Below are 18,186 nucleotides of genomic sequence, written 5' to 3' on the forward strand. Positions count from 1 at the left end.
AACGGTTACCATAGCAACTGTTACCATAGAAACCATTAATATAGCAACGGTAACTATGGCAACAGTTACCATAGCAACGGTTGCTATGACAACAGTTACCATAGCAACGGTTACCATAGAAACCATTAATATAGCAACGGTAACTATGGCAACGGTTACCATAGCAACGGTTAATATGACAACTGTTACTATGGCAACGGTTAATACGACAACGGTTACCATAGCAACGGTTACTATGCATGGAAAAAAGAAAACTCAAAAAATTACAGTATATATAGCTGAAACAGCTGAAATTACAAAAGCCGAAAGTTTCGAAATATTCCGTAGACTGTGCTATGATTATTATTTCCAAAATTATTGATCTGCTATATTGAACGTTTATTACTGCTATTGAAGGTTATTGAGCTTTGTATAACACAAGTATTATTTATAAGCATGATAACATGTTATTACTGTTAATTACTATATTTATTTTGATTTTATTTTTTATGTATCTAAAACTCTGTACATCATACACTAATTATAAATGTATATTTGAAGATGGTTCTGAGGAAGCCTAGGCTCCAGAATCCAATAAAATTATTATCTATCTATCTATCTATATAAAGCAACGTGGCGCTTCGTGATGAAAACTGGAAAAATTACAGTTTCAGATTGTAATTATTACAGATTTTATAAGAATTACATTGTAAAATGTAATATTTACATTGAAAGCTCTGAATATTGAATTAAAAAATTAAATTTAGGAATATGTTATTTCAAACTGTAAATTTTTTAGTTTTGATTACGACGGGACCGATTTTACATTTTATATTGTAATTTTTCGAGTTTTCTTTTTTTCCGTGTGGCAACGGTTAAATATTAATGAGTAAAATTTGTAAAAATATTGATTTATTAAATTGTCGATAATAAACATTTTGACAGAAGCGCGCAAAGCGCGTTTGATTTTCTAGTTTATTGAATTTTAATAAATATTTTTTAACATTCCATAAATATTTATTAGGGAGGAAAGTTCATTAATTAATAGTTACTAAATATTTATTAATAGTTAACGAATATTTATTAACAGTTAATAAATATTTTGTTGAGTACATTATAATAATGTTTATTGTAAAATATTAAATTCTATCACAGCTCATAATTATCTTTTATATTTTTAAATATTAAAAACGTTAATTTATTTAGTGAATTTAATTATTATCATGTATTCCAGCTATAGGGTTATAAAAAGTGTCAAAAGAAAATTGCTATTTTTGCTTTTTATTCTAAATAAATATTTTTTAACAGTTAACAAATATTCATTAACCATTAATAAATATTTATCAACAGTTAATAAATTGTACTTAATAAATTACTTATTAACTGTTAATAAATATTTGTTTAATGTTAAAAAATATTTATTAACATTTAATAAATCGTATTTAATAAATAATTTATTAACTGTTAATAAATATTTATTAAATCCTATGATGCTAAAAAATTATTTATTAACAGTTAATAAAGCTTATTAAATATAAACAAATCCATCTACACTAATAGAAGGATTTATTAACTATTAATAATTTAATTTATTTTACGACAATAATTAATTTCTTAAATTTTAATAAATATTTTTTAACATTCAATAAATATTTATTTTGGAGGAAAGTACATTTATTAACAGTTAAGCAGTGTTTATTAATAGTTAAAAAATATTTATTAATATTTAATAAATTGTATTTAATAAATAATTTATTAATAAATATTTATTAAATATAAAAAAATCTTTCTATCAGTATATACCCATATATTTACACGCTAAAACTATTTTCGTAAATTTTTCTCAGCAGTATATTTTTATTACATCAGAGCTATTTATATTTAGTAGATATTAACCATGATCGAATAAGTTAGTTGAAAAGTTTATTTTAATTAGTAATTTGTTTATAAAAAAAAGTTTTGCAATTTAAAAGTTATCTCGTATATTTACTAAACTAACAAAATGAGTTTTCAAAAGCACAAACTTCAATCTCGACAGTTTAAATAACTTAATTGCCTTAAAGTAAACCTTTTTTTTTTTCTTATTCCATTCATTTTACTTTTTTCCGTCTCTCGATAAGAGGATAAGTACCAATTTTAGCAAGATTGTTAGTCGTAACATTTCTCGTTAAATAACTTCGAAACATTCACTGCGGTCATTTACGAAACAATAACTTTACCTAAAAGAAATTAAATAAGGGAAGGGGGCTGACACACATTCACCCTTCTTCTTCTACTTTCTGTATATATTAATGCACACAAATGCGTGTATAAATATATAAACGTGTTGCTAAGTACAGAGAAAGAGAGAAAGACATAATCGTGATAAAAGTTTTAAAAAAGTTGGCTTGCGGCTCATAATGAAAACGTATGTGCATTACCAGGTTTCATTTTCTCCACATCTGACTTTTTTTACATTTTTATATTTTTATATGTATATATATATATATTTGTTTCATCCCCTTGTGTGCGTCCCCGGGCAATATAAATGTTGCTTTAACGTCCACTTTCTCATTTCCTATTTACGCGCTCGATAAAATGTTGACAAAAAACGAAAAAAATTATTGCGAAATATACGTACACTGTAAGCATAATAATAATTAAAAAAAAAAAAAATGCTTCATTAAAATGAAAATATTAAGTAATTACATTTTTAATTAATACATATATGAACATTGTTTACTGCAGTGTAACAAAGGCTCTAAGAGTTTAATTAAAAAATATGAATTCATTTTTGTAAATATGAAATAATTAATTTATGAAGAGACTGAGTAAGTAAATTTTGTGCTTATTATCAAAGTCTATGAGTAAACAAATTTTTTTATGTGACCTCATATGAAGTTATAAAAATTTTATCAACATAAAAATGTATAAAATATTTTTTAATGTCTGTTATTTATCATCCGGACATAAATTTTCAATGTCATTAATTTAAAAAAAAAACGTCGTAAAACATGAAATTATTTAACATTAACTATTTTTCACAACACAATAATTTATTGTCCTTATAAATTACAGTTTATAAGTTAATTTATCGTTGAGTTACGTCGATATTATGTTATGGATATATTTTAAATTTTTATTCGAAATAACCAGCAGAATTATTTAACACCGGCGTCGTTAATCTAGCAGCAACTATCACACATCAGTGAATATACATTTGTAAAAATTTTAAACTCCCATAAACCAATCGGTTAAGCGGTAAACTCATTAATAAATGAACCATTGAGATATGTACAGCATAATAAATTATTTTAAATAAATGTCATAAAAATTTAGCAATTGATCATAAAATTAAAAGCTAAACTGTAACAACTCGCGTTACATCTCGGTTGTTTGACTATATACATCGACACCAACTCTAATTTATGTGTTGATTTGTATCGAAAACCGGTTTCCTAACGATTGGAAACATCGAATTCGATTGGTAAAGGTTGCCGCGGATCATGTTTCAAATGAAGCCAATAAAATTTATAAAATAAAATTCAAATCGTAAATTCGACGTATTGAACGTTGAAAACGTGTTCAACGTATTGGACGTTGAAATCGTAATTTGAACGTATTAAACGTTGAAATCGTAATTTGAACGTATTGAACGTAAAAAATATAGATTCAACTGTTTTAAAAAAAATATACTTGGATCATATATTTTTTTTAAAACAGTTGAATCTATATTTTTTACGTTCAATACGTTCAAATTACGATTTCAACGTTCAATACGTTCAAATTACGATTTCAACGTCCAATACGTTGAACTTACGTTTTCAACGTTCAATACGTCGAATTTACGATTTGAACGTCTAAAACGTTGAATCTACGACTTAAATTTCGACTCGGAATGTTAAATTAAAGAGGGAAATACGTGTAGAAAGACGTTTTCATGTTGATTTTTTATTAATTTTTTTAAGGTGTGAAAATTAATGTTATTTATTTAAACTATCAGGTTATTTTATACATATATTTATAACTTTCCATATTTTACGACAGTATAACTTAAAAAGTTTGGCAAATCCAATAGAGCATGCCTTAAGCGCTCATGTCATACAAAAATTATTTAGATCGTAACAAAAATTATTCGTTTTTTTTTTTTTTAATTTTCCCACGAGTAGTATTACCCCCTCTGTAGATCAAGCTAAAGAAAAATTTTAACAGATGATAAAACAGTTAGTAATTACCATCATGTATGTATAGTTTCTATATTTTTAATAAACAATGTATGAAAAAATGGTAAAAAATCACGACTTAATTTCACAGCCCTTTAAAAAATGCAAATTTTCACTTTTTCTTTGAAATTGAGGTTCATATAGAAAATACACATATCAAAAAAGTAATTTTTCTGTGCCGAGTGATTTCAGATAAAAATTGTGGCTTCAATACTGCACACCAACTGCTAACTCGGATGACAACCTACGATGTGTATCAGCTGATATCTTCGTTATTTGTTAAGTTATATTGTTGTTTAATACGAAAAAATACTCATAAATTTATCTATAAAATAACTTGATAGTTTCAATAAATAATATTAATTTTTTATATCTTAAAAAAATTAATGAAAATCAGCATAAAAACAGCCTCTTATACAATAAAATAAAGTTGATTGACTATTTTATTAAATAGAAATTTTTTACGACCCTTAAATAGTTTAATTATTGTCATTTAATTAAAGTGTTAGCGTTTATTCCATTAAATTCAATCGTCACCCCAGTGATTTAATTAAAAATGACAAAAAAGAAAATAAAAGGCAGAGAATTTGAAATGCTTTTTGCTAATCAAATTTTAATGACTCTTTCGACGCTATTCAATTAATTAAAGTGCCTCGTAAAATACATTTAATTAAGTTAGAATAAAATATAAAAAGAGAAGAGAGATAAAAATTGCTATTAATCATCTGGGCGTTACACCGTATAGTAGTCCACTTCACAAACATATCGCTCAATTTAATGAGTTGCATTAAATCGGATTGTTTGCACGGATTGCAACTTCCATGGTTAGATACATATCTCCATCATTATTACGAGGTACTATTTAATAATACATACACGCTGAACAACATTATTCTGATCTTATATATTTATATTTGAATTTAAATGGGTTACGTGGGTTCCTGACCTTTGTAATACAGACGAGAATGTTATTAAACACATCGTGTATACTTCCATGTTTATTTGCTTTTTATTTTCGTCAATAGACATGTTCAACAGTACTTACACGATGGAAAGTTATCTTTGTTGTATTAATTTAATTATTTAATAAATTACTTCGAGATAAAGTAATACAATGTAAATAAATTATTTTAATCAATTTTAATGTTAGAACTGTAGATAAATTTTTACAGTTTGAATTTTTAGTGAATCTATATTATTAAGAGAATAAGCAAAAATTTGTGGCCAGTGTATTTATATGATAAAATGGATTTTTATGGTTAAATTTGGTATCGTTGGAAAAGTCTTAACTTGGAGTTGTGCATTTTCATGGTTTCATATCATTCACACCAATAGTCAATTTATGATTATAAGTATTTAGGTTGCATTCGAAAATGCTCTATCTCTAGATATATAATTAAGAAATGACCTTGTATCTTGTGAAATATTGACATATTTAAAGATATAAGCTCATCCCGATGTTAGACTCATCAAGACCTTTCATTTAAGTACCCACATCAATTTTTCATATATTTTATATATTTATATATAAATGAATATATGAAAAATATATCAAAATGCATGTGGGTACTCCAATGAAAGCTCTTGATGAGTGTAACATCGGAATGAGCTTATATCTTTAAAAACGTCAATATTTAAGACAGTACAGATCAATTTAACATTATTAAGAAATTACCTTGTATCTCGTGAGCTATTGATATTTTTAAAGATATAAGCTCGCCCCGACATTACACTCATCAAGAACTTTCATTTGAGTTCCCACATCAATTTTTCATATATTTTATATATGAATATATGAAATATATATCAAAATGCATGTGAGTATTCAAATGAAAGCTCTTGATGAGTGTAACATCGGAATAAGCTTATATCTTTAAAAACGTCAATATTTAAGTCAGTACAGAGAAAGTTAACATTATTAAGAAATTACCTTGTATTTTCCGAACTATTGATAATTTTGAAGATATAAGCTCACCCCGACATTACACTCATCAAGACCTTTCATTTAAGTACCAACATCAATTTTTCATATATTTTATATATTTATATATATGAATGTATGAAAAATATATCAAAATCCATGTGGGTACTCAGATGAAAGCTCTTGATGAGTGTAACATCGGAATGAGCTTATATCTTTAAAAACTTCAATATTTAAGACAGTACAGAGCAATTTAACATTATTAAGAAATTACCTTGTATCTTGTGAACTATTGACATTTTTAAAGATATAAGCTCACCCCGACATTACACTCATCAAGACCTTTCATTTGAGTACCCACATCAATTTTTCATATATTTTATATATTTATATATATATGAATATATGAAATATATATCAAAATGCATGTGGGGACTTAAATGAAAACTCTTGATGAGTGTAATATCAGGATGAGCTTATATCTTTCTAAATGTCAATAATTAAGAAAGTACAGTGCAATTTAACATAATTAAGAAATGACCTTGTATCTTGTAAAGTATTGACATTTTTAAAGATATAAGCTCATCTTGATGTTACACTCATCAAGACCTCTAATTTGATTACCCACATCAATTTTTCATATATTTTGTATATATATATATATATATATATATATATATATATATATATATATATATATATATATATATATATATATAAATATGACAAATATATCAAAATGCATGTGGGTACTCAAATGAAAGATCTCGATGAGTGTAACATCAGGATGAGCTTTATATCTTTAAAAATGTCAATAGTTAAAAAATTACAGTGCAATTTAATAAAATTCATTACTTAATAATTGAAATTTTTTTAAATAAGTAACACCTTGGGGGTGTAGGTATTCAACTATACTATATGTTTTTGTTTTTTTATTTTATGTAATTATAATTATAATTACTTTGATGATTATTAGCGCAGTAGTAATAGTATTATTTAGTATGTGTTTAATTAAAATATTGCAAGGCTGTAAATTAAATTGAATTCGATGGGATACCGAGGAGGAAGTAAGAGTGAACTATAAAGAGAAGGAAGCAAGATCTCAGGAGAAGATTACCGCTTTTGAGATTTGATTATTGCCACTTGAATCGTGCTACTTATACTATAGTTCAAAGACTTTAAAGTATTTCACTTTTTTATTAATAATTTTATTTAATTTATTTCATAATATTCTTATTCATTTCATCTCAACTGTTAAATTTAATTATATTTTTGCCTTATAAATGATATGAATGCTTTTTATTAAAAATCCAGTAATAAAGAACAATATATTGGATTAACAGTTGTATAAAAAAATTATAAAATGGGACAATGAATTTAAAAAGCATAGAATTTCATTGAATTGAATGGTGTTAAAAAAAAAGTGTAATATGAACTAAATTTTTTGTATTTTTTCGCAATGAATCAAATGCTCAATAATTACAAAGCGCTTGAAAAAAAAAAAAAAAAGATAAAAAAAAAAAACAGTAAATAAAAATAGTCCCTGTAAAATAAAATTTATGAATTCTTTGATTTTTCATCCCTCTGTTTTTGTTGAAACTTTTATTTCATTTTTTATTTACCCGACTCGCTTTTCACAGTGTGAATAAACAATCTAAAAAAGCATGAAGAATAAATTGTGAAAAATTGCAGAGCTTTCGTTCAACCTTTATCTCTGTAGGTATTGCAATGAATACAGAGGATTTCTCTAGATAGATCAGCTATATTGTACAGATATAAAACGTTGAGCTCGGGTATTCGTTGAATTTATTTCCTAGTCTTTCAACGGCTTCGTTTCGGGTTTTAACGTTACCATTAACCACTAAATATTTTTTTTTTATTTGACCATTAATTATTAATCGCTTTAAATTTCTAGTTATTCAACGATTTTTAATTGATTCCATTGGAATTAAAAATATTTGTCAGCAATTAAGCGCTAATTATTTTTACTACACAGAAAGAAAAATTTCTTGACTGGAGAACAAAATTCTTGGCTCAAGAAAATTTTCGAGTGCTTGAAGAGAGACCGAAGTTATGTTGGCTGAAGTAAAAATTTTTCGAGAAATTCTATTCTTGGTGGTAATTTTTTCTTAATTCAAATTATCATAAATACTTGAGACAATAAATTTTTATATTTGATCAAAATTTTTAGATATTTTAGGGAAGCAGCGCCACCTACTTTAGCTGTGAAAAAAATTTTCTCACCTTGAGAAAATTTTTCTCTTGAATATTTGATACCTATTTTATATTATTTTAGCGTGCAATTATACATATTTAATGAAAAAAAATGATGAAATATTATTTGATCTTCCCATTTGACATGTTAATCAATAAAAATATTAATGAAAATTTACTTCTATCTTTCTATTTAATTTTTTGGAGCAAGAGAGAAAGTTTCTCCAGACAAGAAAATTTACTTCTATCAAGAACTAAATTTTTTGGAGCTTCGAGGCTGAATTTTCTCAAAACAACAAGATTTTCTTGACTTAAATAAATTTTCTTGGATCAAGATACTTTTTTCTTATATCAAGAGAATTAATTTTGTTGGAATGAGTGAAATTTCTTGTGTCAAAAAAAAATTTTTTTTTTGCTCAAGAAAATAATTAGGACGAAAAATATTTTTTTGGCTCAAGTGAACCTTTTTCTCTGTGTGAAAGTAATTTTTTCTTAAATCAAATAATCATAAACATTTGATACAATAAATTTTTATATTTGATCAAAATTTTTAGATATTTTAGGGAAGCAGCGCCACCTACTTTAGCTGTGAAAAAAATTTTCTCACCTTGAGAAAATTTTTCTCTTGAATATTTGATACCCATTTTATATTATTTTAGCGTGCAATTATACATATTGAATGAAAAAGAATGATAAAATATTATTTGATCTTCCCGTTTGACATGTTAAACAATAAAAATATTAATGAAAATTTACTTCTATCATTATGTTTAATTTTTTGGAGCAAGAGGCTGAATTTTCTCAAAACAACAAGATTTTCTTGACTTAAATAAATTTTCTTATATCAAGATACGTATTACTTAAAGCAAGAGAATTAATTTCGTTGGATTAAGTGAAATTTCGTGTCAAAGAAAAAAATTTTTTTCGCTCAAGAAAATAATTAGAAAGCAAAATATTTTTTTAGCTCAAGTGAAACTTTTTTTTTGTGTAGCAACCTTGCAGTCACTATGTGACTGCCGTGATTTGTGAACTATAAATAAATAAACTTTTGCTTTATTAAATAATGACTTTTATTTATTCACTTAATAATATAGATTAAAAATTTATCCAAAATATTATTTTTATCTAATGACAATAACTAAAAATCTTTTTTATGGACGCACTAAAAGTCCACTTACAACTCCCGGCCTTTGTCCCTTATTTTAACAACAAAATAACATGATCCTATTATCTTTATTGAAAGGACTGTGATGATAAAACAAAAAGGAAAATTAAATGGCGAAAAAAATAAATGAGATTAAATTGAAAATATTATTTGAAGGGATATCGCGATTGTAAGCTCGACCTGTGGATGACTCGAGGGTCGAACCCTAAACATGAAAACACACGATACTACTACATATTACTTAAATACATTACTATCTCCATGCATGTATAATAAAATAATACACTAAGCATAAAGGAAGCACAAATGCCAGCGAATCTCTTTGTAAAGTGTTGAAATGTAATTTAGATTATCAGTAAAAGCGTCAGCCACAAGGACACAGTATTATCGGCTATAAACCACCTCATAAAGTTGACACACCATTGAACCACTATTTCCACAACTAAATCGGCGAGCAAAGTCTTTTCTTTCTCCAACTACGGGCTAGAGTATATAAAGAAAAAATAAAATATAAAATAAAAAAAAAAGAGAAATAAAAAAAACTCGGTATAGTATGAAATAAATTCACAGAGGACGCGATGAAAAAACTTTTTTCATAATTCTTTTCTCAGACGAGTTTCTTCTTCTTCGTTATTCTCAAGAACCAGCTATTGGGGAGGGTTAGGATAAAAATAAAAAATTAAAATAATAATAATAATGGTTTAATAAAATTTGAAAAAAAAACTACACCGATTATTCGCTTGAGTGTACAGGGTTTTCAATTAAGAAAATAATTGAGATTGTATAATGATACACGGCACACAAGAGAGAAGCATGCTACTATACGACGATGAGACAAGTGATCGGATTGAATCAAGAATCAAGACCACCGGAGTGAATCGAATCAATCGATGTATCAACTATTTTTTTAGGACACTTCTTTTTTTTTAATTAAATAAATAAGATTTTTTTTATCGAGTTTTTTTTTTAACTCGACTGCAGTGAAATATTTGGTCATCATTTTTACAATTTTATACATAAATCTATATCAAATTTTTTTCCAGGATAGTCATATGATAAAATCGATTTTTTATTGGAATTTAGTGGCATTGCAAAGGTCTTGAGTTTAATTTTTGCCTTTTCAAGGTTTCATGTTATTTTCACCAATAGTCAATTTATTATGATAAGTATTTTGGCTGCATTCAAAAATGCTCTATCTTTAGATACATAATTAAGAAATGATCTTGTATCTTGTGAAATATTGACATTTTTAAAGATATAAGCTCATCCCGATGTTATACTCATCGAGAACTTTCATTTGAGTACCCACATCAACTTTTCACATATTTATATATATTATATATATGTATATATAAAAAATATATCAAAAATACATGTGGGTACTTAAATGAAAGCTCTTGATGATTATAACATCGGGATGAGCTTATATATTTAAAAACGTCAATATTTATGAAAGTACAGTGCAATTTAACATAATTAAGAAATGATCTTGTATCTTGTGAACAATTGACATTTTTTAAGATATAAGCTCACCCTGACATTACATTCATCGAGACCTTCTATTTGAGTACCCACATCAATTTTTCATATATTTTATATATTTATATATATGTATATATAAAAAATATATCAAAAATGCATGTGGGTACTCCAATGAAAGCTCTCGATTAGTGTAACATGGGATGAGCTTATATTTTAAAAATATACATTATATATATATGTATATATGAAAAATATATCAAAATGCATGTGGGTATTCAAATGAAAGCTTTTGATGAGTGTAACATCGGGATGAGCTTATATCTTTCAAAACGTCAATATTTAAGATAGTACAGTGCAATTTAATAAAAGTCATTATTTAATTAAGAATAATTTAATTTGTTATAGTTCATAAGTGACGGCAGTCACATAGTGACTGCAAAATTGGTAATCATGACTTATTTTACATTTTATATTTTAAATAAAACAAAAATATTTCTAGCTGAAAAAAGTTCATTAGAATCTGACTTATCTTCCCGAATAATTCCTCTAATATTTTAAAATGTAAAATATTTTCCCCAACACAGGAAATTAGCGTGTTAACTCGAACAAATAAGTACACACACGAGTCAGTGAATTCCCATAGCAACAATCTAAATCTCAATCAGATATGAAGGGGTTAACACACATCAGAGGGAGATAGTTAATGCAAATAAGAGTGATAAAGATAGGTGTGTGTGTGCCCAAAGCTAGTAGAACAGTATAAGAGAGTAGTAGAGAGCTGAGAGTGTGGATAATGCATTCGATACCAGTGGTAATATATAGTGCTCCAGATACAATATTTATGTCCAAGCGTATTTCACTATAGCAGCCCATTATTCACTCTCGGGCATTGAATAAGCATTGGTGTATCATAGATCCGAGCGGTTTCTTGAGGCTCGTATTCATAAGACTTGGTACATCTTGCAGCGGTATGGACAAGTAAAGGGAAACTCACAAGAAACAAAACAAACAACTTTAAATAAATAAACTAAAAACTAAAACTATAGACTGTACATTCGATATAAAGCCTTATTCTTAACACCCTCTCCTCTTTCTTCTCCTTACCTCCTTTGTCCTCTGCTCTACTCGGCTTTATATCTCTTTAGTCTTCGAAAGTTTTCATACTTATGCATTCGCAAATACGCATCGATGCAAAATGTTAAGAAGTTTTTTAAAAAAAATTTTTCTTTTTATTCTAATGGATTTTTAAATTTTAAATATTCAATAATAGACTTTTTTTAAATTGCTCTGTACTTACTTAACTATTGACATTTTTAAAGATATAAGCTTATCCTGATGTTACAATCATCAAGAGCTTTCATTTGAGTACCCACATGCATTTTTATATATATATATAAAATATATGAAAAATTGATGTGGGTACTTAAATGAAAGGTCATGATGAGTGTAATGTCGGGTGAGCTATATCTTAAAAATGTCAATATTTCACAAGATACAACATTATTTCTTAATTATGTTAAATTGCTCTGTACTTACTTAACTATTGACATTTTTAAAGATATAAGCTTATCCTGATGTTACAATCATCAAGAGCTTTCATTTGAGTACCCACATGCATTTTTATATATTTTTCATTTATACATATATATATAATGTATATAAATATATGAAAAATTGATATGGGTATTCAAATGAAAAATCTTGATGAGTGTAACATCGGGATGAGCTTATATTTTAAAAAATGTTAATATTTCACAAGATACAAGGTCATTTCTTCCTCCACGGAAAAATTAAGTATCCTAGTATATATTCAAGGATATATGCTGAGTATAAGAAAATTCGCCGAAAAATATATCTTAGGATATATTCTAGAATATATCCTCCGATATATTTTAGAATATATCCACATATATCGTAGCATATATTTTTTGGCGAATTTTCGTATATCGATCCCAGCATATATTCTAGAGTATATTCTAAGATATATTCCCAGTATATATTCTAGGATACATAATTTTTCCGTAGGGGTTCATTATGTTAAATTGCACGGTACTTTTTTAAATATTGACATTTTTCAAGATATAAGCTCATCCCGATGTTACAATCATCAAGAGCTTTCATTTGAGTACCCACATGCATTTTGATATATTTTTCATATATACATATATGTAATACTAGCTGCCCCCCGCCCGCTTCGCTGGGTCTCTATCAATGTTTATCTTTATTTCGTATATTATTTAAAAAATGTCTATTTTCGTATCGATAAATGAAGTAAATTTTTAAAATTTTTAGTCAGGAAAAATAGTACCAGTCAGTGCATTTGTCATACACAGATTTCCGCATCACCTATGAGTTACTGTGTATTGGGATGCGTCCCCTCCATTGAACGTGGCGGGATCCCCAGGAGGATGTTTCGCAAAATGTGTTTATTTCGAAATAACTTGAAATATTCTCGTCAAATCGATTTTTGAGCTTGGAGAGCTTAAATATTTGCAAATTTATATAGATTTGAGCGTCATTAACTTAATTATATCTTGAAGTTCCAGGTTTTGCCTGCAAGGTCAACCTTTTTTTAATCATTACGTTTAGTTCTAAAAGCTTAACATAAAGCTTTTGAAAATATAATTTTTCTTAAAACTACTAACTCAATCATGTTCTTTTTCATCCACACAGTATTTCATTTGTGATGCAAGAATTTGTTGATGATCAATTAATTAATAATTCATAGTAATATACTATTTTTGATATAAAATCTCGTATATTACATTCAAATTAATCATGAGCCCAGTTATGCAAGGACATCTTAATTATTTTTCAAATGAAAAAGTATTTTCTCTTTATTATAGTGATGTATACGGTAATCATAACAACGGTAACCATAGCAACGGATCATTGCTTTTATGAGCGGGGGGACAATAAGTGAAAATTCATTTCCGATAGGAATTCCGTAATATCCCTTCTTATCTCTCATCTACGGTGAAAAAGGAGTACCTATGCCAAATTTTAAATGAATCGGTCCAATAGTTTCGGAGATCTGGTGATGAGTCACTGGTATTTCGCTTCTATGTATATAGATATATAAATATATGAAAAATAGATGTGGGTACTCAAATGAGAGGTCTTGATGAGTGTAATATCAAGATGAGCTTATATCTTTAAAAATGTCAGTAGTTCACAAGATACAAGGTCATTTGTTAACCATGTTAAATTGCACTGTACTTTCTTAATTATTGATGATTTTAAAGATATAAGCTCAACTTGATGTTACACTCATCGAGAGCTTTCATTTGAGTACCCACATGCATTTTTACATATTTTTCATACATTCATATATATAAATATATAAAATATACGAAAAATTGATGTGGGTACTTAAATGAAAGGTCTTGATGAGTCTAATACTAGGATGAGCTTATATCTTTAAAAATGTCAATATTTCACAAGATACAAGGTCATTTCTTAATTATGTATCTAGAGATAGAGAATTTTCGAATGCAGTCTAAATACTTATCATAATAAATTGACTATCGGTGAGAATGATATGAAACCTTGAAAAGGCACAACTCCAGGTCAAGACCTTTCTAATGATACCAAATTTAACCATAAAAACCCATTTTATCATATAAATACACTGGCCACAAAATTATCTTTATTCTCTTATTAACATAGATTAATAGAAAAACAAATCGCAGTCGCATAATTTTATTAAACATTAAAATTATAATAACAACTTTTTGTTTAATTGTATAGGTAGTTGAAAAAGTTTAATTAAATGTTAAACTTGAAATCAGTCGTTTGATATTTTAATTTTATATACAATATTCAGTAGAAATACGTAAGTCCATCTTAGAGAGACGAGAGAAATTTCAGATAATTCTCAATAGTAAATTAAGATATAATAACTTTCGTGAAAGTTATGTAGACGATGGTTGGCGAAAGCGAGGGAGGAGAAGAACACTAAAGAAACGAGGAGAGTCAGTAGGATGAGGTTGAGAACTCCATTAACTTTTATTTCTTCAGGAAACTAACTTTTATTTTTTTATTATTTTTGACTTTGTTTTTTTCCTTCCTCTCTTCGTGTTTCTATCACCTTCTTTTTCTTTTCTTCTCACTCTCCCTCCTCTCTTTCATCATTTTCCTCTCCTCTTCTCTTCTCTTCTTTTACTCTTATTCTCATTCAACTTTTCATCCCTTCACACCCTCTCGTCTTCTTTCACGCGGAAACTTTGTTAAGCGACTTTACCAAACTTTAATAAATTCCACCGTGGAAGTTTGTTACGGCATGTCCTTGTCGCTCATGATCGTGCGGAGCTCAAGATAAGCACTTTTCAAAATCGTTGCATTTTTTAGACCATATATATACATATATATTAATAGTAAGTCCTCTTAGAAGATATAATCTGTTATTTATTAAGTTAAATTGTGTTTACAAACTGATAAATTATTTTAGCTCCGTCTTTACAAAAGTTCAATTACAAAACTCTTTAAATTTATTACTAAACTATTTATTTTAACAATCAAGCCTTATCTATATTATTAAAATAATAATAAAAACTTTGTGTCCAGGACAGCTATATTATAAAATCAGATTTTTATAGTGAAATTGTGTCCTGAGAAAGATCTTATCTTGAATTTGTAATAGTCAATTAATTATGATTATTTAGGCTGTATTCGAAAACGCTCTATCACTAGATACATAATTAAGAATTGATCTTGTACCTTGTGAAATATTGACATTTTTAAAGATATAAGCTCATCTTGATATTACACTCATCAAAACCTTTCATTTGAGTACCCACATAAATTTTTCATATATTTATATACATTATATATATGTATATATGAAAAATATATCAAAAATGCATGTGGGTACTCAAATGAAAGGTCTTAATCAGTGTAATATCGGAATGAGCTTATATCTTTAAAAACGTCAATATTTAAGAACGTACATTGCAATTTAACATAATTAAGAAATGACCTTGTATCTAGTGAAATATTGACATTTTTAAAGATAAAAGCTGATCCCGATGTTACACTCATCGAGATCTTTCATTTGAGTACCCACATCAATTTTTCTTATATCTATATACATTATATATGAAAAATATATCAAAAATACATGTGGGTACTCAAATAAAAGCTCTTGATGAGTGTAACATCAAGATGAGCTTATATCTTTAAAAATGTCAATAGTTAAAAAAGTACAGTGCAATTTAACAAAAGTCATTATTTAATAAACCAAAATTTTATTTGTTTATAGCTTATAAGTACTTGCAGTCACCTAGTGACTAGTTTTTTTCAAATTAATTTCTGAGCATGCGAAGCAGTGGAAAAATTTGAAGATGTTGCACATCAGAAGCCATCTAAGTGAAAAAGTGCACTAGCTATGTGGAAGCATAAAAAGTGCTATAGCTTCAGAAAAAAAACTTTTTTTTCCGAGTGATAAATTGATGATAGAACAGTTAATAAAAGTTATCTTGTTTGGTGCGGAAAAATCACATTGAAAATAATTAATCATAGTTATCATTATTACGTTGCTTTGCTTCCGACTAATTATTACTTTTTGATCATGCTTCTAAATTAGAAAAGCTTACTTATAAGACTCTCATTCACAACTGAGTTCATTTCCTGCAGAAAATTCATGTAATACAAAATGTTTTTTTTTAAATAATTATTATTAAAATTTTTACGTTTGGTTAATATTACTATAGAATAAAAAAAAAGTTATAAGTTGATTCAGCGTTCGTTTTTAATCTTTAAAGCCTTGGAGTTTGATTAAAATAACTCTGCATACGAAATAACTATACGGTAGGTTCAACATCAAGCTAAATAGTGTTATTTTCTTTCCTTCCGTAACTCGTTAAAAAATAATTAAACTCTGTAATAACTCAATACAAACTCGACGGAATATTAAGAAAATATTTAATGGTGGAAATGCTATAAATAGCAATGGGGTGACTTTTAGTGAATTGAGATTTCAGTCCTCGTTATTCATAATAAAAAGAAAGAAAGCAACTTATTATAATTTTCATTTGATTAGCAAATTTTTATTAATTTAACTTCATTGTTTAAAATTTTCTGTATTAATAATTATTAATTTATCGAGCTTACGAATACAAAACTACGGACATGATGTTCCAATATAGACCGGGAGGTTAATGGAATTTTTAAATATTTAATTATCGATGTTTTAATTAAAATGTGAAATTGAATTACTTCGACGGCTTTTAATATCTTTGCGATATGAATTCATAGCTGAATACAGAGTTACTGTATAATTATAAAAAGCATCGGATATACAATTGGATTATATAATTTTAATTCTGATGAAATACTGGATCAAATATAAATTTACATTTTGAAAAATCAATTAACTTACGATTGATATGATTAAAATTTGAAATTAATTTTAGAAATAAATTGTAGCTTGTAATTTTTAAAATGACCCAATTATTTTATTTTTTAAATTGCAGCTTACTAATTTTTAAAAAATTAATGAGAAGAAGTAATACACTGATAGAAGGATTTGTTTATATTTAATAAGCTTTATTGACTGTTAAGAAATTATTTTTTAACATCATAGGATTTAATAAATATCTATTAACAGTTAATAAATTTTTTATTAAATACGAGTTATTAAATGTTAATAAATATTTGTTAACAAATATTTATTAACAGTTAAAAAGTAATTTATTAACTGTTAATAAATATTTATTGATGGTTAATGAATATTTGTTAACTGTTAACAAATATTTAATTAAAATAAAAAGCAAAAATAGCAATTTTCTTTTGACACTCTTTATAACCCTATAGCTGGAATAGATGATAATAATTAAATTCATTAAATAAATTAACGTTTTTAATATTTGAAAATATAAAAGATAATTATAAGCTGTGATAAAATTTGGTATTTTACAATAAACTTTACTATTATTAGTAGTAAATAAATCCTTCTATCAGTCTGGAATATAATCAGTGTAGTTATTTTGATAAAAAGTATTTTACAATAATTAAAAACTAATAAGCTAGTGAGGAATAAAAACAGAGCCGAGATTTATGAAAGAGAAGTTTTTTAATATTCACGATTTTCCGCTATAAATTACACAATAATTTGATTCCAATAAATTGCTTAACGATGTAGCAATAACAATTTAAAAAATTATTGCAATAATTCCCGGATAAGAAATAATCATTATTTACAAAATATTAAAACATTCGAAATA

General features: G+C 26.6%; 1 protein-coding gene and 1 long non-coding RNA gene across 3 annotated transcripts in view; one reads left to right on the plus strand and one right to left on the minus strand.

Annotated features, from left to right (window-relative positions):
• Nucleotides 1-18,186, minus strand: part of LOC123275055 (TOX high mobility group box family member 3-like) — a 398,558-nt gene that overhangs the window by 220,574 nt on the left and 159,798 nt on the right. The gene's annotated exons all lie outside the window — the stretch shown is intronic.
• On the plus strand, nt 850-17,607 carry LOC123275063. The gene is made up of 3 exons (XR_006511616.1): nt 850-952; nt 14,714-14,716; nt 17,571-17,607. It is a non-coding gene; the product is annotated as an uncharacterized LOC123275063 (long non-coding RNA).

The sequence above is a fragment of the Cotesia glomerata genome, linkage group LG1 (assembly GCF_020080835.1).
Source record: "Cotesia glomerata isolate CgM1 linkage group LG1, MPM_Cglom_v2.3, whole genome shotgun sequence".
NCBI classification, from domain to species: domain Eukaryota; kingdom Metazoa; phylum Arthropoda; class Insecta; order Hymenoptera; family Braconidae; genus Cotesia; species Cotesia glomerata.